The sequence below is a fragment of the Sinohyriopsis cumingii genome, chromosome 2 (assembly GCF_028554795.1).
Source record: "Sinohyriopsis cumingii isolate HCF-2022 chromosome 2, ASM2855479v2, whole genome shotgun sequence".
Classification (NCBI taxonomy): Eukaryota; Metazoa; Mollusca; class Bivalvia; order Unionida; family Unionidae; genus Sinohyriopsis; species Sinohyriopsis cumingii.
This window is the reverse complement of record NC_142962.1, coordinates 145,698,537-145,723,149: the sequence shown is the minus strand read 5'-3', so window position 1 is coordinate 145,723,149 and position 24,613 is coordinate 145,698,537. Positions and strand designations below refer to the sequence as shown.

The 24,613-nt window shown below is 35.7% G+C and overlaps 2 protein-coding genes across 6 annotated transcripts in view; one reads left to right on the top strand and one right to left on the bottom strand.

Annotated features, from left to right (window-relative positions):
* Positions 1-11,331, bottom strand: part of LOC149806021 (noggin-2-like) — a 65,173-nt gene extending 53,842 nt beyond the window's left edge. For 2 of the 5 annotated variants that reach the window (XM_089950866.1, XM_089950865.1), the window contains exon 1: positions 11,043-11,331. The gene's annotated coding sequence lies outside the window, so the exon portion shown is untranslated. Of the gene's footprint in view, positions 1-790; positions 816-7,659; positions 7,683-11,042 lie in introns of those variants that run through there. The other 3 variants (XM_089950862.1, XM_089950867.1, XM_089950868.1) reach the window with 3 other exon arrangements.
* Positions 1-24,613, top strand: part of LOC149806020 (uncharacterized) — a 137,503-nt gene that overhangs the window by 40,398 nt on the left and 72,492 nt on the right. The gene's annotated exons all lie outside the window — the stretch shown is intronic.

The window sequence follows — 24,613 nt, the reverse complement described above, 5'->3', positions numbered from 1 at the left end:
TTTAAAGCGCCATTTGTTTAACACATTTCAATGTTGTCAAAACTTAACAAAACTTTAATGAAAATGTGAGTAACTTAAGAATAACAAAAAAAAAAATAAAATTTAAAAAAATAGATTAAAATCGTGCCTTAAATAGGAGAAGTATTTTTCTAGCTTCTGTGAAACAGAAGGACGCAAAGATCGATCTGGTAATTCACATGATTATAATTAAATCGATCTAAGCTACTTATAATAATCGTATACAATCCTTTAAAATAGCATGCAGACATATTTCGTTTGTGCCATACAAGTTAAAAATATAAAATGAGCATGTTACAAGCTTCAGCTGTGTTGATGGTGATATAGAGTATTCTGTTTCAGCTTCTTGCTGTGTTTATGACGGGCCTTAATCATCTTAACATAGTTTGGACTATTATCCACTTGCCATACATCTTCATTATCTATATGAAACAATAAACACGAAAGATACGATCAACTCTAGCAAGGCATCAACACGCGCATATAAACGAATGCACTTTCGTACTTAACATCTTCTTGAATTATAATGTTCGTCAACTCCACTAGTGTCTTAAGTTACAGGAAACATGCTTTAACATTAAATATACGCCTGGCAAGCCACATTACTTTAGTTCAATCGGAATGTACATGTACACAGAAAACATGTTATTTAAGGAAATATGTCGCCTTAATACAATGGTTATTTTAAAAGTGCCGAAAATGTTCCACATTAAAATTTAATAAATAATTAATTTCCTTTCAGGTATTACATTTTTGTAAAAGTTATACTCACCCAGTAAGTAAGGATGATTTATTCAGAAAACGGAGAACGTATTTCAAGCGGAATTATGTGTTTTATTTCATAACGTTGTAATGGTTGTCTCAGCACAACATCGAGGTAGATCCATTCAACTGACACTATCGCAATAAAAAGAGACAGAGAGTTTGTTCCTCAATCAGCAACATAATCCCAGATTCATTGCTGGTGCGATATGTTTGAAAAGAAACCGGTATTTTAGAAAATCCGAGGAACTTAAGACAACAAAATACATTTAAAATAAAATTTGTAATTTCTTCCAGTTATGCGTCTGTACAAAGCCCCAGTACGCATAATGAAAGACGTTAAAGGCCACACAAGTAAGGGGGGTAATTCTGGCATACTATGGTATTTTAGTAGAAAAGTAAAAAATAAATAAATAAAAATACACATATCAGGAACTCAGCCCTTCTACCTTTTAAAATTGATTTCTGACATATTTTAGAAACGAAATCTCTATTGTAACAGAAAATCTTATCTTCTGTACACATATTTTTTTTGCAGAATAATTTGTAAACAAAAAGTAAAGGATGAATAAGGTGTGCTAAATACGCAAATAAAAGTAGGTAATGAATTAGTAGAATTAACTTATAGGAAGAAAAGAATACCGCTCATTGCAAGTGTGGATGAAATGTAGAAAATGATTTCATGGAAAATCACTAATCCACAATAAACTAACGTCTGATAAAATGATTGACTCCAATGAAATGGGGCCCTGGATAACCGAGTGTTCAAGGTGCTCCACTTTACAGATCACTGGCATATTACCTCTGTCCGCGTGGATTTGAGTCTCGGGCTCTGCCAAAGTTCGTATGTGAGAAAACTTGCCAGAAGACTCCCGTACGTCGGTGGGTTCTTGCCCGGTTTTTCCAGGTTCTTCCCCCACCAGATATACTGACCCCCATGTATTGTCAGTCTATCATGTGCTGAAAAATGGCGTAAAACCCATGACAACCAACCAACCAACCAACTGAAATGAAAACATGCATATTTTTATATTTATAAAGTTTGTCAATAGATCAGAACATATTACGCACATGAATAGAAAAGTTGAAAGTTTGACCAATTTTAACGCTACATATGAAAGCAATTTATATAAATCTGAGGAAGTTTGATACCAATGAAGTCCATTTCTCTTACGACATGCGTACCAGGGGTATTTTAAAAATCTTAATATTAATGCCCCATGCAACAAAATTCATTATTCGTGAACAGCACGTTAGTGCACATCCTCAACGTAATCCCCATGTACCCCTTAGACACGTTTTAGTCTGATTATTAAATGCCACTTAGTATTACTTTTTCAAGTTGTTATACAATAGAAAGATACACTTCCAAACGCACGGCGACTTTGAAATCATCTGCATATCAACTAATCTTTGAGAAAGGGTCTCAGCTTAAACTCATTAGGTATCTACTCTTGTCTCTGTAGAGGATGTGGCAAAGCTTGGATGAAGTGTTCCTTCAGTATATTTGTAGAGTCGGAGGATTTATGCGCCGGTGCGATGTCATGAAACAGAAGGGTACCTCAGGTACCGGTGTGCAGACATGTGGTTCGGTAGTTTTCCACAATATTTAACAACATTTTAAACTCACAGCAATGTTGTGAGGCACTAGCAGTGTCAGGCAAAGGTACCTGGACGATCGAGTCTTTTGCCCATAAAACCCTCTTGACGGTTCTACTTCATTGAACAACGTATTGAATCTGCAAGTTTTCTCCGATCCAAACTTTAATTTATTTTTTCTCGAGTCGGGTTAGAAAAGAATCAATGATATGGAAAAATGATATATGATGGTGAGTACGATAAAGTCTAAGCAAAAGACCTTCTTAATGCTCCTGGATTCATTTATAACAACCTTATAATAAGGCCGTGTGCCAATCCATGGATGTTCATATAAATGAATAGAATCCATCTTGCAATACCCGATGAAACTGCATCCATTTAAGAAGTAAATCCGGAAGTAACAACCTGATTTCACGATTATTTCAAGATCTATCCTGCAAATGAAAACCTAAGACCTAACACAGATGACTTATCAGAATATAAAAATACAGTTCCCAAACAAACCATAATGAACTAAACCAAAGATGCCAAAATAACCGTGTACGTTGAAACAAAGAAAAATGCTTTAGGCTGTACTAATGGTACTCCTTATGACTGAAACACATTAAGTGTGTGTGTGTGTGTGTGTGTGTGTGTGATTTGGATTTTTAACGTAGCTTTAAAAAATTTTCACTCTTATCGCTACGATGTCTGCAGTGTGGCAGTTGATATTGATGTCTAGCACTAGGGCATCATGCCGCAAACATGTAGCATGATGTCCCACCCAGTCACATTATCCTGACACCAGGCCGACCAGTCCTAACACTAACCTCTTGATGCTGAGCGCCAAGCGCCAAGCGAAGCAGCCGTTAGTACCATTTTTGTAAGTTTTTGGTATGACTCGGCCGGGGATTGAGCTCACGACCTCCCGCATCCGCATGTATTAGCTTTCATAGAGACATGAAAGAGAACATTAATTTACTGGACACTAGTGATCACTCAATGAACAATGTATTAAACATACCACAAGTACAATAAAGATATTGGGATTTTTCATTGATTAGTTAAATGGCACACAGATAAAAAAGAGTTTTTGCGGTTTAAGCTCCTAACTCTGTTTGTTTTAGGCTGAATAACGAAGAGAAAAAGGTATGCAGGACAAGGAAATGTGCGATCAAAAAGAACTTAAAATTTAACAAATCGAAGGAATGTATATATAATCAAGAAGAAAACTACGAGAAAGAAATGTGATTATGTGATATCATCCCGATGTATATAATATCAAGATGAACAAAATAGCTTTAACAGCACTTGGCGACGAACTTTGTATTGACATCATAAACATACAACCAAAACTGAAGGTCTACAAAACTAGTGTTTTGCCTACCCTTTTGTATGGATGCGAAACCTGGTTGTGTGCAGACGCCATGCCAAGAAGCTGAATCATTTCAGTTGTGCTGTCGGAATAAACTGAAGAGGTAAAGATGGCAGGATAGGGTTAACAAACACTGAAGCACTGAAGATCTCACACGGGCAGACTTTCTAGCATACACGCCCTGCTGATGAAATCGCAGATTAGATGGACAGTCAACGTCATCAGAAAAACAAAAGGGCAACTATCAAATAAAATCAGCTGCGGCAAGCAGAAGGAGGTAAAACGATCTCAGGGTGGTCTGAGGAAGTGCTTCAAATATTCCATCATTTAATTCTAGAAACATTTAAGCACCGATCCTGCGTCTTTGGGTGATATCTCACGGAATCGCTCAACCTGGCACAGTCACATCCATACTGGAGCTACAGATTATGAACTGGGGGATTTGCAGAGACAGTGCAAAAAGTCGAGCAGTTTAACTCTCTGAAAAGAAGCACGACCTTTATTAATCAAGCAAACCCAAACGGTATATCCTATTAAGCGTGCCACAGGCTGTTCTGAGCGCAAGATGTCATGATCAGCCACACACATAACCGCAGAAACGAAACCATTTAGCAATGTGATGGTCATCTTTGGACTCGAACAATGAAGAACAACTGGAAGCAAGCCATTGATTGTTTGGACAAGAATATTCGCAACAGAGTCCGCTGCAAATTATGTTTCACACATATAGTATTTACTATCAAGATGTAAGTGTAAGAACACATCAGATCCAGTAACTTCGATGTTTTGTCCTAATGCACTCATTTCGTTTCTCAGTCTTTGCTCAGTTATAAGACGGACCGCTCCGGTGGCCTAGTGGTTACAGCGTCCGCCTCGGATGCGGGAGGTCGTGGGTTTTATCCTCGGCAGGGTCATACTAATGACTTATAAAAGTGGTACTAACAGCTGTCTCGCTAGGCACTCGACATTAAGAGATTAGTGTTAGGACTGGTTGTCCTGGTGTCAGGATAATGTGACTGGGTGGGAAATCATGCCACAGCATAAACATACAAACGACTTAAATGGGAGTAACGACGGTATATATCACATGTTCACTATCTCAGATTACATACGATCAGAACAAGACTCTCCGTGTTGTATAAATTATTGAAAGTATATATGGTACGGTACTCAATTTAACACCGTACGTGGTCCACATATGTTACCGATACGTTATACTCAAAAGATAGCCACACAAATGTAATCCAGTATGCATAGTGCACATTTAAGCAACGGTTGAACTCTAGAAGTTAGCTCATCTGCAGGTATCTGTCAAAGCTAGATTTCTTTTCAGATTTGGCTGGATCAAACCTGCACTGAAGGTAACCCAGGCCTTACACGGTGTTCCCATGCAATGGGCACTTAAATATATGACTGTATTTATTTTGGTATTTATTATTTGGTTTCCATGCATAACTTGAGCACACAAACTGAGTATTAAACACTGTCTAGCTTGTCACGTGGTTTGTATTTGCACAGTTTGTCCCAATAAAAGAATATATTTAGTTATTTTCAATAGATACACGCATATAGGTAAAGTTACCTGAGTGGAATAAAAGTTTGGAACTTGGGAATTAATGTTTAAACACAAGTTGTTCTCTCTAAGATGTAATTTTTACTTGCCTGGAAAATACTTCTTGGGGATTAATGTTTAACACCAGTTGTTCTCTCTAAGATGTAATTTTACTTGCCTGGAAAATACTTCTTGGGGATTAATGTTTAAACACCAGTTGTTCTCTCTAAGATGTAATTTTACTTGCCTGGAAAATACTTCTTGGGGATTAATGTTTAAACACCAGTTGTTCTCTCTAAGATGCAATTTTACTTGCCTGGAAAATACTTCTTTCATATTGAGTGCTGCCTTATGTCTTGGTTAATCATTTCCATATAAAGCAGTTCCACTTCAAGATGTTGGAAGAAGAAGAAGGAGATGATGATGATCATCATGATGATGATGATGACAATGATGATGATAATGAACAAGAAAAATGAAATAAAGAATATAATAGTGTAAAACGATTTGCCGAATATGTACCTAGCGAAAGGATAAACGGCAATATGGTGTTCAATCATTATATTCAGTAGATTAATTCTCATAAATACTTCATTTCGCGCAATTTCGCCGTAATATCCAGACAAATAAATAGTTAGTTCTTATTGGAAAGAAAAAACATATTTTTTTTTGGCCAGTAGATTAGGGAAATCTTAATAAAGAAGAAAATAGTGCAAAACCATTATAAAAATATAAACAGAAAGACCATTATAAAAATATCAATAGAAAAACCATTATAAAAATATAAATATAAATAGAAAAACCATTATAAAAATATCAATAGAAAAACCCAAAACGATGTTTTAATATGTCAATAAACTATTTAAAATGTAACAGATTTGAAAAGACAAAAATAACAGAAAGGTTCTACTTTCTGATATGATACTTTTAGATTTTTTCTTACAAATCTTACTGAATAAGTTAATTTCTCTCAATGATCTTTGATCAGAAAAGAGTATATAACAGGACTGGACTTTACTGTTTAGCATTTATTATGCTTCAGGTACGATAAATTTACCCGAATTATTCGAAATTTGCATGTGACTAAGCTTGTCGCCACCATGACACGTGCACACTCAAAAACAATCTGAAGTATCTATTTAAAGTTGAAATAAGACTATTTAGTCCCAAAATTACCAACACAATATAGAATAAAATTAAGTTGAAATGAGAGTACTGTTATCCCAAAAATTACACATGCAATGTAGAAAGCAATAATGAAAGTAATGTCGTCCTAAAATAACCCATGCAACCTAGAACACGATATTACCCATGCAACATAGAACACGATTTTACCCATGCAACTTAGAACACGATATTACCCATGCAACATAGAACACGATATTACCCATACAACATAGAACACGACATTACCCATGCAACACAGAACCCGATATTACCCATGCAACATAGAACAAGATATTACCCATGCAACATAGAACAGGATATAAACCATGCAACATAGAACAGGATATTACCCATGCAACACAGAACACGATATTACCCATGCAACATAGAACATGACATTATCCATGCAACATAGAACACGACATTACTCATGCAACACAGAATCCGATATTACCCATGCAACATAGAACAAGATATTACGCATGCAACATAGAACACGATATTATCCATGCAACATAGAACACGATATTACCCATGCAACATAGAACACGATATTACCCATGCAACACATAACACGATATTACCCATGCAACATAGAACAAGATATTACCCATGCAACATAGAACAATATATTACCCATGCAACATCGAACACGATATTGCCATGCAACATAGAACACGATATTACCCAAACAACATAGAACATGATATTACTCATGCAACATAGAACACGACATTAATCATGGAATATAGAACACGATATTACCCATGCAAGATAGAACACGATATTACCCATGCAACATAGAACACGATATTACCCATGCAACAAAGAACACGATATTACCCATACAACATACAACACGATATTATCCATGCAACACAGAACATGATATTATCCATGCAACATAGAACACGACATTAATCATGGAACATAGAACACGATATTACCCATGCAACATAGAACACGACATTAATCATGCAACATAGAACACGATATTACCCATACAACATACAACACGATATTACCCATGCAACATAGAACACGATATTACCCATACAACATAGAACACGATATTACCCATGCAACATAGGACACGATATTACCCATACAACATACAACACGATATTACCCATGCAACATAGAACAATATATTACCCATGCAACATCGAACACGATATTACCTATGCAACATAGAACACGATATTACCCATACAGCATATAACACTTTGAAGTGGAAACGAGATTCCCGTCGTCTGAAAATTACCGATAAAATATAGAACACAATGACGTTGAATGAGAGATCTGTCGTCCCAAAATTACACAATCAATGTAGAACACATTGACGTTAAAATGAGAATACTGTCGTCCCAAAATTACACAATCACTATAGAACACAAACAAGTTGAATTGAGAGTAATGTCGTCTGTTTTGCAGACAGAAATAAATCTATTCACAATTTAACATTGACGAGGATGTAACTTCTACATTTTTTTGGTGCGGGTAAGTAGTGCCTTTTTAGGATTTTTTAAAACCAAAACTAATGTAAATCAAAATCAACGGTTGTATATTTCTTTTTGATGAGACGAATAATGCAACAGCGTACAGACGGACACCAGTAAAAGTAAGAATATGTCTTTCTGACTTTGCTTAAAATATACAATAAAAATAATTAACAAAACAACATAAAACAGACGTGGCTTCGGAACGAAAACGTTTATTATTGGAAATGCTCAAAGAAAATAAAGACACGTGCATTTATTTCTAGAAAATGAATACACGTAACAAATATTAAGTAGCAATGTTGGGTCTATAAAGTAAATAAAAGTTTTTATCTTATAATCAGCTTTACGTTTGTAATAAGTATTTCTGATTAAATTACATGCATACATCCATTTCATCTTGATTGAGAGTTGTTGACTGACGTCCACGGTCACTGAAGCAAGAAAGCCATAAACCTTTTTTCAGACTCGAGTACTTATCGTACATTGTTTGTGTTAAAAATATTACTTGGGGCTCGGTAGTTTGAGAAAAAAAAAAAAAACGATAGCAACCTGCAGGCGTTTATTCTTGTGTGGTAAAAAAGCCGATGACTGCGGTTTCTTACGAAAGCCTAGTTAACAGCAGATCAGCAGATAACTCGAGCTGGCTTTCCAGGGTTAACATCTAAAATGTATAAAAGACTAATCTTGGGATCGAATGAAAATTATTTATTTGAAAATTAATTGTTGTAATTAGTTTACTTTCTAAAGTCTGTTTTAAGAAGGTCTAGTAGGCATGTCCGTCAAGTTTGCCTTTAATTTTTTTTTACATCAAATTAAGAATGATGAATAGGAACCGTCACAACACGAGAACCAACTATTTTCAGCAAGTTAGTATCTTTTCAACTGAGGTTTGAACTATGATTTCTCACTGACGATGCCCTCATATCAATGAAAACTTATGGCTAATACCAGCCATAACCGTCAAAGCCTTGCAGACAAATTACTCTATTCGTGCAAGAATTTTCTTTGAAGCTGTCGTCTTCTGATGCAACTTACTCTTCTCAATGAAATACATGTATTTGCAAAAAGAACTGGCCCCATTTTGCAAAGGACCAAAGTTTCGGTATCAAATCTAATGGATTATTTACAGAAAAGTGAAGGATGTATTATATCCTGTTGAAAAAGAATTTAGAAGATTTCATCGAACTGAAAGTAACTTGTAAGGAATAATGCAAGGCTCAAACTATAATCTGGTTCCAACAGACAGTGATAGTTTCATTTTTGGGATGTAAAACCTGATAGTATTTTAAATCAAATAGACTGTTAAAATGCGGGATATTTTTAGAAGGATGCACACTACTACAGCAATTAATAGACAGAGGTCTCTGGATAACATTGATTTAGTAGTAACACGCATAATAAAACGGAAAAAGATGAACTCAGCCGTCAATTAACGTTGAAGACTACTTTATTACATACCGGTCTACATTCTGATTAGAAAGGTGTAAGATATCAGAAAAAAGTTTTTCTCCGTCAACTTCAAGTAAATCTATTAAAGTGTTATGATATAAAAATATTCTGTCAAATGTATATGTTCCTGATTATATTTGATTGAACATTCAATCATAATGTTCTCTATCCACGGATTTGAAGCATTCCATATATTATGTTGACAAAAGAAAACATTCCGACTAACTGTTTTAATTGTTTGGTCTATATATTCTGCGTGTCTTTACTATCCCACGGTAAGTCCACCTTCTTATGTTTTTAGACCCCGTGTTTGACGTTTTCCTCAAGGAAATGGAAAAGTGAACACGATGAACATTCATCATATTGTCAAAACACATAAAAAGACTTAAAATTCAGTTTTCGGAACTGAATGTGGTTCCAAGCTTATTATTAGCACGTCCAATAATATCCTGCGCACGCACACGAGAGAGAGAGAGAGAGAGAGAGAGAGAGAGAGAGAGAGATGACTTTATCAGATATATGCCTTTGTGCGTGCAATATGAGCTTACCTAGACAACCTCACGCAGCCATATTAGATCAAAACTGCAGCTCTTTCGCCATACGTTTAGTAAGGTTGAGCTGGACTCTAGATGGTGCTAGGGACTGGACTTGTTTTATATCAAAATATATTTGTATCGGATTCGACAAATTATATGCACGACTAAAGAACGCTCTTTTAAGCAAATACATCTCGATTGAAACTGTTGTAGATTTGATGGTTAGTTGTGAACGTTCAACTCTGTGGACATGCGACTTAAAACAGTCAGGTACATACTACCGTCGAAACGAACAATTTTGCATGCACGTGGAAACACGAGATTGAAATAATGATCAATGTTTATCCCGTAATGCAGTGCTGTCCAACCTTTCTGACACCTTGCGCCACAGAAAAATGTTTTTCTTGAAGCCGAGAGCCGCAGCAGAAAGCTGAAAAGCAAGGACTATATAGCTGCTCGAGCTCTAGCGGGCCATTTAAAATCAGCCCGCGCGCCGCATGCGGCCTGCCGGCCGCAGGTTGGACAGCACTGCCGTAACGTTTTGATAAAATCTAACCTAGATCACGCGAGATTATGCCTCACTGGAGTTAGCTCCCAGATTGCGTTCACAAGTACTGCTAATTCATCATCCATTGGGTTATTTTAAGGACGCATCATTTTGTTGGTTTTAAACTAAAAATGTACAAAGATGATTTTTACGTAATGTAATGTAATCGCCCCACCATAACATGTCATTTTCTTTTTTGGGTTCTGTTTTCTAAGAAATAGACATAAATGTACATCTTTGAACACATACCCACAATTAAACAAATAAACTTGAGATTGTTATAGAATAAATTAACTCTCCACCAATGGTCAGTTCTCAATCAATTTAGACAATTAATTCATGACATTTTGTAAGACAATAAATATTGCCTTAGGAAATCAAACATATCACAAAATGAATATTAGTGTTTTCTCCTGTAATCAATTGTTAAATAATCATAGCTTTTTAAACGCTTTTAGAAAAAACAATTATGTTCAATTATGCAACATGTTATAGGCGTTTTTGAAAGAATTTCCTTTAAAATATGACTAACCAGAAACTGTAATTTACTTCTTACCTTAAACTCTTGCAACAAGTGCCAGCGGTTGAGCCATTGAAATCAAACGTCTATGTAGAGCGAGGAAGTGTGCCAGTCTGCCAGACGAGTGAATGAACGCAAGACAACCCGTGAGAGAAAAAGCTAAGCCAGTCTAGCCTAGGTACTCTGTCTCGGCTTTGGAATCCACAGCTCTGAATGGCGTTCCTGGTAACCGGGATTTAAATGTGGACAGGCCACCATTAAAATTACGTCAAACGGAATAGTTCACAGAAAAAATGTGCTGTTGAAGACATTTTTTGTGAAGGTGAACTTGCAACTTAGCACGTATGCATTTAGAGGATTTTGCTACGCAGTTCTGGCAGTAGAGTATAGTGTTTTCCAAAAATTGTTTATTGCATCCATGCAAGCCATTCAGATAGGGTAACGGAGCCAGAGACAAATAAAAATAATGTCAGACATTTTTGCCAATGTGAAGCCTAGCTGTGCAAGTAAAAACCAGTATGAAAAATATAACGTTACCATTTAGGATAAAAATGTTATCTTTACATTGGCCCTCGAAGTACTTACATCAAGGAATACTGATATAACCTTTTGTTGAGTGTTGGATGATTGTTATCGGTGGACGATCTTAAGCTTGTTTCAAGTTTTTGTTTCTTCTTTTATTTGATTGGAGAGTGCATAAATGCCCCTTGCATGATCCGTACACTGACATTTGATTGGAGAGTGCATAAATGCCCCTTGCATGATCTGTACACTGACATTTTACGTAAAGATCGAGATAGCCTGCGATATAGTGGTGTTGTGATCAGCTTGGTGATGCCCATCAGCCCGTCCACAGCTGTGAAAGACAATTTTCTTGTATGTGCAAACATTACAAACAGCATATAATGAAATTCAATCATGAACGAGAAAGACGAAATATATTTAAAATTAATAACTCGATCCCTAGATGTTATTAACAAACCAACCCACAAACTAATGCAACCTTGTAAAATAAACTAAACAAAAACAAAACAAAAAACATTGACAATAACTAATAAATAAATAAATAAATAAATAAATAAATAAATAAATAAATAAATAAAAATGACAGCAAGTTGTATAAAGTATTTATAAAGATGTAAAGCTATTTCGGACTGATAGAACAATATGTTTAAAAAGTTAATCACAGATTAATATTTATGTTATTTCCCTCTTCAGCACAGCATATTGGAAAGACAACTCAAACATCCACCCTGAGCCAGCAAACTCTATTAAGTCTTATCCGTTGTTGTTGTGATTTGTTTTTGGTGGTATTTTGAAGGCACTTTTTGACACATTATTGGCTATAACATGCCAAAGCAATGGAACGTAGCTAAGTACCTTTCCTAAGGACACACTAAGACATCGAACCCGCGACCCTTGGATTACGAGGCAGACCCTCTACCTTGTGAGCTACGGCGACTCCTTACTGTGACAACAGATGTCGAATAATAGGATAATATTGATTACAAAACTTTTGGGGCATCCACATTAATTTGACGGGCACCTAGACATATATGCTGGGTAACCGGATATTGCATATTAGTTGCCCGGGACAACCAGGGACTTTCCTTTCTTGCCGTCTATGGTAACACACTGAAGTTTCAAAGCAAGACAATACTTGCTGCTGAAAAAAATCAAATTTTAATCAAACTAGACTTGCTGACATAATATGCTTTTGCATGGAAGTACTTCTAGCTATCATTTGAATTGAATTGTTCATGTGCCTGTGCATGAATATGACCCGTGACAAAGAAGAAAAACAAACCCCAGTGTTTTTACATCAAATTTTGTCCATAAAAGTTCTTTCTGAACAGTTTCCAATATGAATATAACGACTGTATATTTTCGTGACGTTCCTATTTTCACATGTGAAAATAATCAGTTAGGATTCTTTTTGGATAATGAAATATGTCTAATTTACCATTCTTTTTACATAGCAAAATATGCTTAATTTCCCATTCTTTTTACATAGTACAATATGCTTAATTTACCATTGTTTTAGATAGTAAAATATGTTTCATTTTCTATTTGATACATGTGGATATGTTCTAGAACCTAAATTGTTTTGCGAGTTATTCCTCCATTTCTGCGATTTCCATGTTGATATAAAAAATGAGAACGCACGGTCATTTGAGCGACACTATTGGATTTGCGATTCACTGAGGACCTGTAATAGCAATGAGTCATCTGAAAAAAAAAATCAGCTTCCAAAGAAAGAAAGAAAGAAAGAAAAAAAAAAACAACAACAGGCAAAAAATCACCTTCCCCGAAGATTCCAGCAAATGGATAAGTACACTGTGTTGTCAGGCTTAAAAGTCATCCTCGTTGTTAAATAATTTTCCTGAAATCTCATTTCAAACTAAAGTGAATACAACACAATCTCTCTGTCAAGGAAGACTTGGTGACTGTAAAGGAGAAAATTGCATGGACAGACAAAGAGCGTTACCGTCTGGGATGAAGCCCGATTAATAAGAACTTTTTAATTGAGGGAATCGTTGCTAGTGGTTGTCATGGAGTTTAACGTCATTTATAGTACACGATAGGCTGTACATGGTGGCCACAATAACTGGTGGAGGAAGAAGCCGGGAAAACACCGTGTAGAACCACCAACCTACGAAAAGCTATTGGCAGTTTTCCCACGTACCCACAATGGCCGAGCCCGAGACTCGAACCCACTCAGACAGAGGTGAGATGGCAGTGATCTGTAACGGTGAACGCTTTATACTGCTCTGTCACTCGTGTTCCGAAATCGTTTTTTGGGGCCTATCGGTGTTGCTTTACCTCTAGTTCTTTTCAAGAAACGTCATTGAAACTCTTGCTATGCACACCATCTAATAAGATAGGAAGTGATTTGGTTTGCGGCATAGCAACATAAATAGGTCATGTAGATCCGTTAGCAGAATTCGAACCTGGACTTGTACACTCCTTTTTGATTTTAAATAAAATAATATTCTTTTCTTAATGTTTAATACCAATATTGTTCTACCAAAGTTTGTTCATTCCTGATCGTTGATTGACATGCACCTTAATCGTCATCATACATGTTCCAGACGAAAATTATTTATCGCGATGGACTTTTACAATGGCGACTGGATACTTAATTCCATCAGCAAAAGAGGACGCCAGGTCTAACAATTCCATTGCAGGCTTCAAATTTATTTTAGTACGCAACGGTTTCATTGTGACATAGAGTGCGACAATCAGCTGGTCTTGGTTGGTCTCGTCTAAACATATTCAAGTACTTCAACATTGATTTTTTAGAATGCATTTCTTGGGGTGGTTGTATAATAGCCTCACACAAATAATATTTACTGACGAAAAGGCGAAATCAACTGAATCGTGACCTTCAAAGGTACGTGTAATTAAATTCGAAAACTCAAACCTAGAGCTGAATTAGTCCGTACAACACGCACAAATGGCATGTGTGAATTGTCCTTTAGCGACCGAGGTAAACTAGCATCCGTACCAAGCAATTGCGCTTGGTAAATGGTTTAAGTCTTAACTTACTTGAAAACAAAACGCGCTGCTTACAATATTTATAAAACAGAACTTGTAAATTCAGTTTCTGGCAAAAGTTATGTGACATAATCACTAGATAATACTAATGACTATTTATCAAGTAAATCAAGATGTTAAACAAAGTTCGCTGGAACTGTCGTTTATTAAATTACTAATTCGTATCACTGTATAAGAACATTGTAATAATATACACTATTCGTTTTAACAATAACGTATAATTTCATCTTTGTAGGACTCAAAAATGACGTTGTTCATTCAGGATACGTTAGGAGCACTTTGTAAAAACGCAAAAAGGCCTTAGAAGTACATGGAAAACAGAAATACCTGGAAAACAGAAAAAGGATAAAAGTTTTCATTAAGCTGAATGTTCACAAAACATTTCAAAATAAACATCTATACGACACGTGCAAATTTCGTCCTGAAATACCACGAGGTCAGACATAGGAAAAGGTTACAAAAGATCAGTAATTCAAATCGTGGATGGTTCGTGTGTTTATGTGTTTCTTTTGAATTTATTTCAAAAGATATCGTAAAAGAGGAGTTTGGTTTTGAATTTTGCATACTCGAATTATGCAGAAAACATTCTATCTTGATATATTTTATAATTCTGGAACAATAACGCCCAATTGCTACTACAAGTAACAGCATCTATTGCCAAGGTGATAGCTCTCATATACTGACGCACACGGCTATGCCCTCATTTCCCGTTAAAGGATGAAACAAGGTCAAACTAAATAGCTTGACGTACACAGAGATCAGTAGGCTTGGTAAGCGGAAAGCACCAATCATAGGTAACCATACAAAAACCCACAGGTATGATCTGTCAGCAAAAGTACATCCCTATGACGTGAGTTCCTTTTCACGTGATACCATGTACGGAATTATTTTAGTCACTAGTCTAGTTATGTATATCAATTATACACTTACATATACGGTAAGGAAACCGAAAACAAAAATATTTACTGAAACGACCCTTTTTAAAGGTATATTGTGTGGGAATGTGCTTCATATGGTGGGTGGGTGTGGTATAGCCAAATATTATTCATAGCAGGTAATAAGCAGAAAATGTTGCGTTATTTACTTAGAAAATAAATAAAATATCCAGGTACAATCTCTTTTGCAGAAAAGATAGAGTGATTAAATAGTCACTTTGAAATTAGATTTAATATCCAATAGATCACGGTATTGAGATACTCCTTTCCCGGCTATTGCATTGTGATATCGTGTTGCATAAAGACTAAACATGATGCAACGAGCTTTATATATATATATATGTTGTGCATATACATGAAGCCTTACGTATATCGCATGTGGCAAACATCGCGATGCCATGTAGTGGAATTGTCATATTGGTCTTCTTCCATTCAATAAGCCTCGTGCCTGAGAGTCATTTTACACTTATATCTGTAATCCGCTGGTTACACAACTTTTGATATAGAGACTGTGTTGGACGATACTTTTATAGCGAAAAAAAATCCTAAACATTTGTGAAATAGATAATATGACCTGACTTGTTTCTTTGTTTACATTTCATTTCTTGTCCATTCTCTTTTCACCACATGTAGTGTAGTAAATATTAATCGACAAACTTTAAATATTTCGATATTATAAAGATAATGTACTTTAAATATTTTGATATCACCAGTCCTTATGTCTAAGATATCCGTGCAAAGATGTGTGTCATTTGGCTTTTTAACGTAGCTTTAACAATTTTTCAGTCATATCGCTATGATGTCTGCAATGTGGCAGTTTATAGTGATGTCTAGCACTGAGGCATCATGCTGCAAGTACCATTTTTGTAAGTCTTTGGTGTGACTCGGTCGGGGATGGAACCCACGACCTCCCGCATCCGAGGCGGACGCTCTAACCACTAAGCCACCAGAGCGGTCCCGTGTAAAGATGATGAAACGTGCTGAACATTGGCTATATATCCTGAATATACCTTATAGTTCTGCTCAAATGGGAAATATACTGATTTGGCTTCAAGGATGAGACATATTGTACTTGTACGATGTGTTTCCGCTAGTGTGTAATAAGTCACTTACCTTAAGGCAACAGTTTGGTTCAATACAAGAAAATAAAACTATTCTGGAACTCACACACAATTTGATCGGATTAGTTATTTAAGCAGTTGGATACTTTAGAAAAAGGTATTTTTTTGTCTTCGCACAGGGTAGTCGTTTGCAAAGCCATGGGTCTTTTAGAAAGCATGATATTAGAAGCCGATTTAATGTAGCTGGATGTCAGTATGTTCCACAAATTCAAAGTAAAGATGACGGGCAGCAAATGATATAGAAACTTGCATTTTATGTATGTTTACTGGTTTATTATCTTTGTGACATTGATTGAAATGCCATGTGCCCAAAACTGATTTATACAATCAGAGCTGGTTGGGCTTGGTAATTGTCGTCACCTGCACATATCAAGTACCTTTAACATCATTACACTAGAAAGAAACTATGGTAACAGCACACATTATTCGATAATGGATAGGTCACTTCTGTACTCTCCCTCTTTTTGGAACCTGGAAAGGAATCCATGAACACAAAGATATGACGTTTGTGTGTTACTGCTATGCTATAAAGACCCGATAATCCTTTAATATACATAATTATCAGAGGTTTCATGTCATTCACAAGTGAATGTAATTTAGCTAAGCACCAGAGAGTTTCATCTGACACAATGGTTAGTATTATTACCGTCTCAAAAGTTGTCATTTAATTTTTAGTATTTGCATTTATGATAATCAGATTGGAATTGCAATAGGTTCCAAAGTATGAACTGAGACACGTCTCAGGAAAGGGTTGTAATGCAGGTAAACTGCAAGGGCCATCGTAAGTGACATGTTTGGCATGGAAATATCAGAATGACACAACGTATACATGGACTGAATGTTGTCATCTCAGTTATTTACTCCTGGTAAGATGCAGATACCCACAGGGAGGGATTGAGGACAGGGCACAATGTTTGTTGTACATTGTAATGTATTTATTCACCGTAACTGATGACTCATTATTCTTATGTTACGTGTTTAGGCTCGAATAAACAGTAACACAAGAAAGAGTGAAAACAACAAGCTTTGAAAAATATAATAATTTATTTCCCTGGAAAAGTTCTGTAAAAATGAAAGATATCAGCTTATGGTATTAAGAATCAAATCTGAAAATAATCCAAAAATAATCCACGAATAAAATTTTTGGAGTCCTAATAATAAAATGTTCTAATGATTTAAAGTTCGAATCCAGACAAAGAATCCAAGATGGAAGATGATTACGTATGCTATAACCTGTAGTATGTTGAGTCTACAGTTCCTTGTAGAAACAAGAAACATCACTTCGGTTTTGGAAATCTGAATAAATTTTTATAAAAGCTGTCCTTGTTCAAGAATTTCATATGAGCACACGTATTTTCCTGGAAAAAAGAATTAATTCTTGTGAATCCAAATAATTTGAAATAACTCCAAACGGCATAACAGTCACTTTCCAGTGTAATAGCCTAACTGTGTTTACTTCTCTAATACGATGGTTTAAAACTTGAATTTTACACCCCGTATAAGGGTCACGTGGTCATGTTTGCATGTGAAAAAAAATCACGTAGCCACCATATGTCCTTCATAAGACCCCGTCATGTTACTCTAAGAAATGAAATAAAAAATATTGTTTACATCTTAAATCAGTAGTCCCATCGACAACAACCAATCATTTTAAAATAAAAATATAACTTATTTACGTGGTTGCTACTAATTTTAAGTCAAGGTCAGGATCTAGATCAACACATGGTGTTTACTAAAACGAACAGTCAAGGTCAAACTATTTTCTGGAAAATGTATCATCTCCAGTGAATAAATTTATATTACAATAGCATGTAATGAAAAATAAAAATACAAATAAAACTGACAAAAAAAACCCCAAACAATTAAATTGAAATAAATATATATTAGATCAGATATAATTAAATCAAATATATGTAACACTATGAAAAAACCTGAAGCTTTTTGTTTCTTAAAAATGTTATTTTTGTTGTTGTGGGTCTATCGCCATTTTCAGAAATCGAGAACATATACATGGCGGCCACTATAACTGGTGGAGAAAGAACCCGGAAAATCCCGGGTAAGAACCACCGACCTACTGAAAGCTACTGGCAAGCTTTCTTACATACCCACACATTGGCCAAGACCGAGACTCGAACCCACGCTGACAGGTGAGATTGTAGTGATTGGTAAAGGCAAGCTTTTTAGATCACTCGGCCACCTGGGGCCTCTATTCCTTAAATGTGAATTCATGTAATTTTTTTTACAATAGTAAGTATATTACACCTCCTCATAATCCAGGCACCTTTTCTTTTCTCTAAGTGTTTCAGTGTCAGTTCATGTCATATTACATCATTCATCACCTATGTATTGTGTGTTTTGGGAATGGATTTCCAATTACGTTTTTCAAGAAAGAAACAAAACGGTGAACAACAGGCCACACTCTTACATTTTGAATATTTTGCCGTTAACCGATTAAAAGGATACCATGAAGGTGGTTAGAGATTTAGACGTAGGACTCATTAATTGGTGAAGTATAGGAAACTAAATTACCAATTGTGTTTCCTAATTTGAATCTGATAGAAAGACGTAGAGCATACACAGATAGACATATGTTCAGACATTATGAAACTTTTCATTTATGGTAAGCATCACAATATTTGGGAATGAACATTGACCTAGTATTAAAGTTACCAAAAGATACTTGTATATTGGATGTATTGCCGTCATCATAAAATGTTGCGAGTGGCCTCTCGACATTTCTTTCAAGAACTACCATCAAAGCTATTCAGGACTAACTTTATTTAAAACGGTATGTGCATAAAAACGACTTATGTCCTATCTCTCAAAATTGTATACAAAATCCACTTCTCTTTGCCATTAAATGGATTATTCATAAGTGCAAGTGGCAATTGCAGAATCCATATTGTTGTATATTACATGAACGTATGCGGACAAATAGGAAGTTATCATTTCACACACTCACGTACAAGTGTTCTAGGATACTTAGTTAGAGGAAATGGGACATCACTATTAACATAAGTTGTAGTTATTTCTTTACTATCCAAGCAAGTCTCCCATTCACCTATACTAAATTGTATATTATCGATAGCTCGTAAGGATCGGAAATGCCATTTCAAAGTTTAAAATTTGAACAATGCTTAAGTGTACACATTTTATAATATAATAAATCATGGTTAGCGGACAAAATACAGAGGTAAAGTTGCTCAAAGCTACTTAAGTTGTAGAGATTATCGATGGGAATATGTAATCAATGCTGATAAAAGCCAAATAATATAGGAGTATATCCTGGTCAGGTATGTATATTGGATAAAAGTCCTTTGGGCTTGATTAATAAGTTTGTCTCTGGTATATTCAGGAAGAAATAATGGAAGTGCAAATTCAGAAAGAGGAAAAGGAAAAGGAGAGGCAAGTGCAGAGAGAGAGAGAGAGTGAGAGAGAGAGAGAGAGAGCTACGATTGCAGAGAGAGGAAAGGGGAGGCAGAGGGATACAATAGAGAGGAAAATACAAATGCAGACGCAGAGACGATTGAAGCAAATGCAGATGCAGGGACAAGAAACTGAGAAAAAATTAACATAGAAATGATTAGAACGCAAGCGGAGCACAACACAGTTACACACAAGTTCCGGTTTCGTTATTTCCAGAAATATCATCTAAGTACCCCCATTTAAAGAAAAATCATTAGATACTTTCCTCACATTGAGAGAATTCCTGAAATGGCAAAAAGTGAACTGGACGTTATTATTACAAATTGTACTTAATGGCAAAGTTCGTGAAGTTTATATTTAACTGTCGGTGCAACAAAGTGCTGTTGATAATGTCGTTTAAGGAACGTATCTTGAAAGGTTGTGATTTGGTACTTGAGGTACGTCGACAAACGTTTAGGGATTGTAAAAAATGAAACTGGACTAACACATCGAATTTGCAAGGGGGAAAAACAAAATTGTGGTAGATGGTGCTCCGCTAAGAAGGTTGATAAAGATTACGATAACCCCAGACAGCTCATATTGGGTTCAAGAATTGCATCCATAGTCCTGTCAAGACCCATCTTGATAAGCAAAAAGTATAAATTTTGGAAAATGCTGATTGCGCAGCTGATGATTATTCTTTGACTCACATAGTTTCATTTGTGAGTAAGTTTTCCTCTCAGTAATTTTGTTTGTTAACAAACAATTAGACCTCATACTAGTACTTGGACATCTGGATCTGGCACAAGTTTTAGAAATCGAATATGGGATAAGACTGAGTAGACATCGTTCACTCTTTCTACATGCACTTGTCAAAGAAAGGCATGTCATTTCTAATTGCTACAGGCTAAAAACAATTGCAAAGAATCGATGACAAGGTCTTGTATTGAAAGCAAAACATTTGCTGGCTCAAACAAGCCTCAGTTTGATTGTATTTTGGAGATATATGAACCACTCATGTCAAAAGGTTCTATGTCACTAATTTGGCGATTCTGCCAAGCCTATCCCTATTATAAAATATTAAGGGAAAGAGGAACTTGTCAGATCCTTTTGTTATCAAGCACTTTGCCCTTGCCTGAGAAGTCTTCTTCTACAATTGTCATTACTGAGAGATTAGAGTGCGACTTTGTTAATGTTTCTCTCCATTGTATCAATTTGACACCAGACTTGGTCTCAGGACCCATGAATGTCGGTGCAGCGATTTCTTTTCCTACTAATTCGGGTATTCATTTATTACTGGGCAATGGCAATGGCCTAGCTGGAGATAATGTCGTGGTTAATCCACAAAAAACTGACAAGCCTTGTTTAAATCAAAAATATAATCTTATCGATACTGAAATCCTGATTTGTACCCTGCTTGGGCAGTTACTAGATTTGTGATAAAAATAGCTATTGAGAATGCTGCTGATAAGGAAAGTATTTCTTTGACTGACACATGTATTGGTCAGTGTTTAGATAAGTCATGTGTGCTCATAGTATTGATCAGTCAAGAGGTAATGATCACAATGACCCTCTTTTTACTACTCGTTCTCTTTATTTGTAATCTGGTTGACACATGACAGTCACTCGTTGTTGAATAGGAACATGATCCAGAGATCTTCTGTTTGTTTCGGAGGGTTGTGAACATGGGGTCTTTATAAGGGAATGGAGACCACCCATGGTATCCGCTGGTGAAGAGTGGTCAGTGAGCTATCAGGGTTTTGTTCCGAGGTTATTTCCGCTTGAAATACTTAGTCTAGCCCATGGCCAGTCATTTAAGAGTCAATAAGACTTATTACAAGGTCTTGAATCATGTTTATTGGCCTAAATTTAAAAGTAATGTTTGTAAATACTGTATATATTGTCACACTTGTCAAATGGTAGGAACACCCAGTCAGAAGATACCGAAGGTTTACCAAGCAGAATCATGGTAGACTGTGTCTATCCCTTACCTAAGACAAGTCAGTCAATCAATACTTGTTTATCATAATGTGTACGTCAGTCTAAGGGCAATTCCACTGAGAAATATTGAAACTAAAAATATAGTTAAAGGTTTTGATAAAGTTTGTGTGTGACACAAGTTAGTCCTTCCCATCTGTTAAGTCTAATCAAGGGTCAAATTTTATTTCTGGAATTTTCCAACGAGGTATGCTTGAATTAGTTATCCTCCAGTTTAAATCTTCTATCACCCCCGCAAATCAAGGAGCATTGGATAGATTCAATAAAACTTTGAAGAATATGATTCGGTCGTATTGCTTTGATGCAGGAAAGGATTCAGATGAGATTATTCATTTACTGTTATGTGCTGTTAGCGAATCAGTTCAATAATCAGTTTGTTTAATTTCGTTTGAGTAAGTTGTTGGACATACTGACCGTGGACCATTGAAGTTTTACAAGGAGACACTGCTTTCATATGAAGATTCCAAGATTAATTTCCAAGACTATGTCTCTGATTCAAAAATAAGTTGTCAAAGCCATGTGAAGAATCAAGAATTAATCTTCATTGTACTCAGTCAAAAATGAAATTAAAGTATGGCATAAATGCAAAGGAAAAGAGATTTCAACCTGATGATACATTTCTGGTTCTCTTGCCAAAAACTCAAAATCCTTTACGAACTAAAATGTAATGTCATTATACAATTGAAATGAAAGTAAATGACTAATATCAGCAATGCTCATGAGGGATCGGAACAGAAACAACAGTGTTACATACGTGTGCTAAAGGACTATTTTGCTAGCTATAGCCTAGTTAATTATTCAGCCAATATAGCTGTACCTATCCCGTACAGCAAGGATATAAACAAAGGAATATAATCTGGCAGTAGTGACTCTAGTTTAACCAGTTTTCGGAATTTAGAAATATTAAACAATATAAACCAAAAACGTTTACATCTACAACGAAACGAAAACTGTGAACTAAAACAGCTATTAAGTGAATATGAGCACTTGTTTCCTAATGTTCAAATAAAAAAAAACCCAAATAAAATATATAACGACACTGAGATGTGTAGATTCTACACCGGTGGAAAGGCACCCTTCTAGGTTGAATCGTATCAAACATCCATGTCGGGAAAAGCAAATTGAATAATTTCTTGTGAATGATTTTAGAGAACCAGGTCAAATTAACTGGGGTTCACTAGATATGTTTGTTCTTAAACGAAATGAAATGATATAATCCATAGTAGTACTGTAGAAAGGTAATCAGCGTCATCAAAACTTATTAATTTCAAGTGTCAAGAATCGATGACTGCATTGACAAGATAGGAAATGCAAATCATGCCAACATGTTTGACTTCTTAAAAGGATTCTGACAATGTCCGCTCAAAAAGAAATTTCGGCATTGGCAACTCCAGATGAACTCTATCAGTATAAAATGATGCCATATGGCATTCAAATTCTCATTCCAGCGTTTAATGAGCATGAAAACGTTGTGTCTAGATAATCATCATCTACAAAGACACCTAGAAGATCGTTTGGAAATCGTTCGGTAATTCTTTGATCGATTCATGGATACAAATATGGTTACTTAAAAGTTAGTTTGTCCGTGCTTGTGACACATTTTAAGACATATCGTGGGTCACGGTCAAGATACACCTGAAATTGACATAAAGGCAATCTCTTAATTCGTAGTGCCTATTGGTAAAAGCGAACTGATTCAAGATATGGGTATGGCTGGATATTATCGGAAATTTCGTATCAAACTTCTCTCTAACTGCTGAGCCTCTGACAAAATTGTTGATTGAGAAATCCAGATTTCACTTGTCTGATGAGGAATCTTTTGATAAATAATAGGTCATACTTAGGAGTGCACCAGTTTTTGTCTGCTCCAAATTTAAGTCAATTATTGAAAATGAATGTTGATGGAAGTGATGTAAGGGTTGGTGGAGTATTTATTAAAGAACACAAAAATGGTTTTCATTATCAAGTATTATATTTTCTAACAAATATACAAACACCAGATAAATTATTGCACAATCGAGACGGAATATTGTAATGTTGGCTTGCAATATGTTTAAGTGTATATTAGTTCAGCTCCTCCGATTATTGTATATATCGATCACAACTCCCAACTGTGGTTAAGAAAATTATAAACAAAAATAAGAGACTGCTAATGTGAGACTGCTTTTTGTGCAAGTTCATCTATTCTGCTTTTTACGTGTCAGGTTCATCTAGTCTGCTTTTTCAGTGTAAGTTTATCTAGTCTGATTTTTCCGTGTAATTACATCTATTCTGCTTGTTCGTGTAAGCTTATTTAATCTGCCTTTTTGTGCAAGTTCATCTATCCTGCTTTTCCGTGTAAGTTCATATAGTCTGCTTTTTCCGTGTAAGCTCATTTAGTCTGCTTTTCCGTGTAAGTTCATCTAGTCTGCTTTCTCCGTGTAAGTTCATCTAGTCTGATTTTTTCCGTGTTAAGTTCATCTATTCTGCTTTTTCCGTGTAAGTTCATCTATTCTTCTATTTCCGTGTAAGTTCATCATGATAAGCCTTACTGTGGTTTAAGTCCTACTTGGTCAACAGAACACAAATTGTGTCTGCAAATCGAATAAAC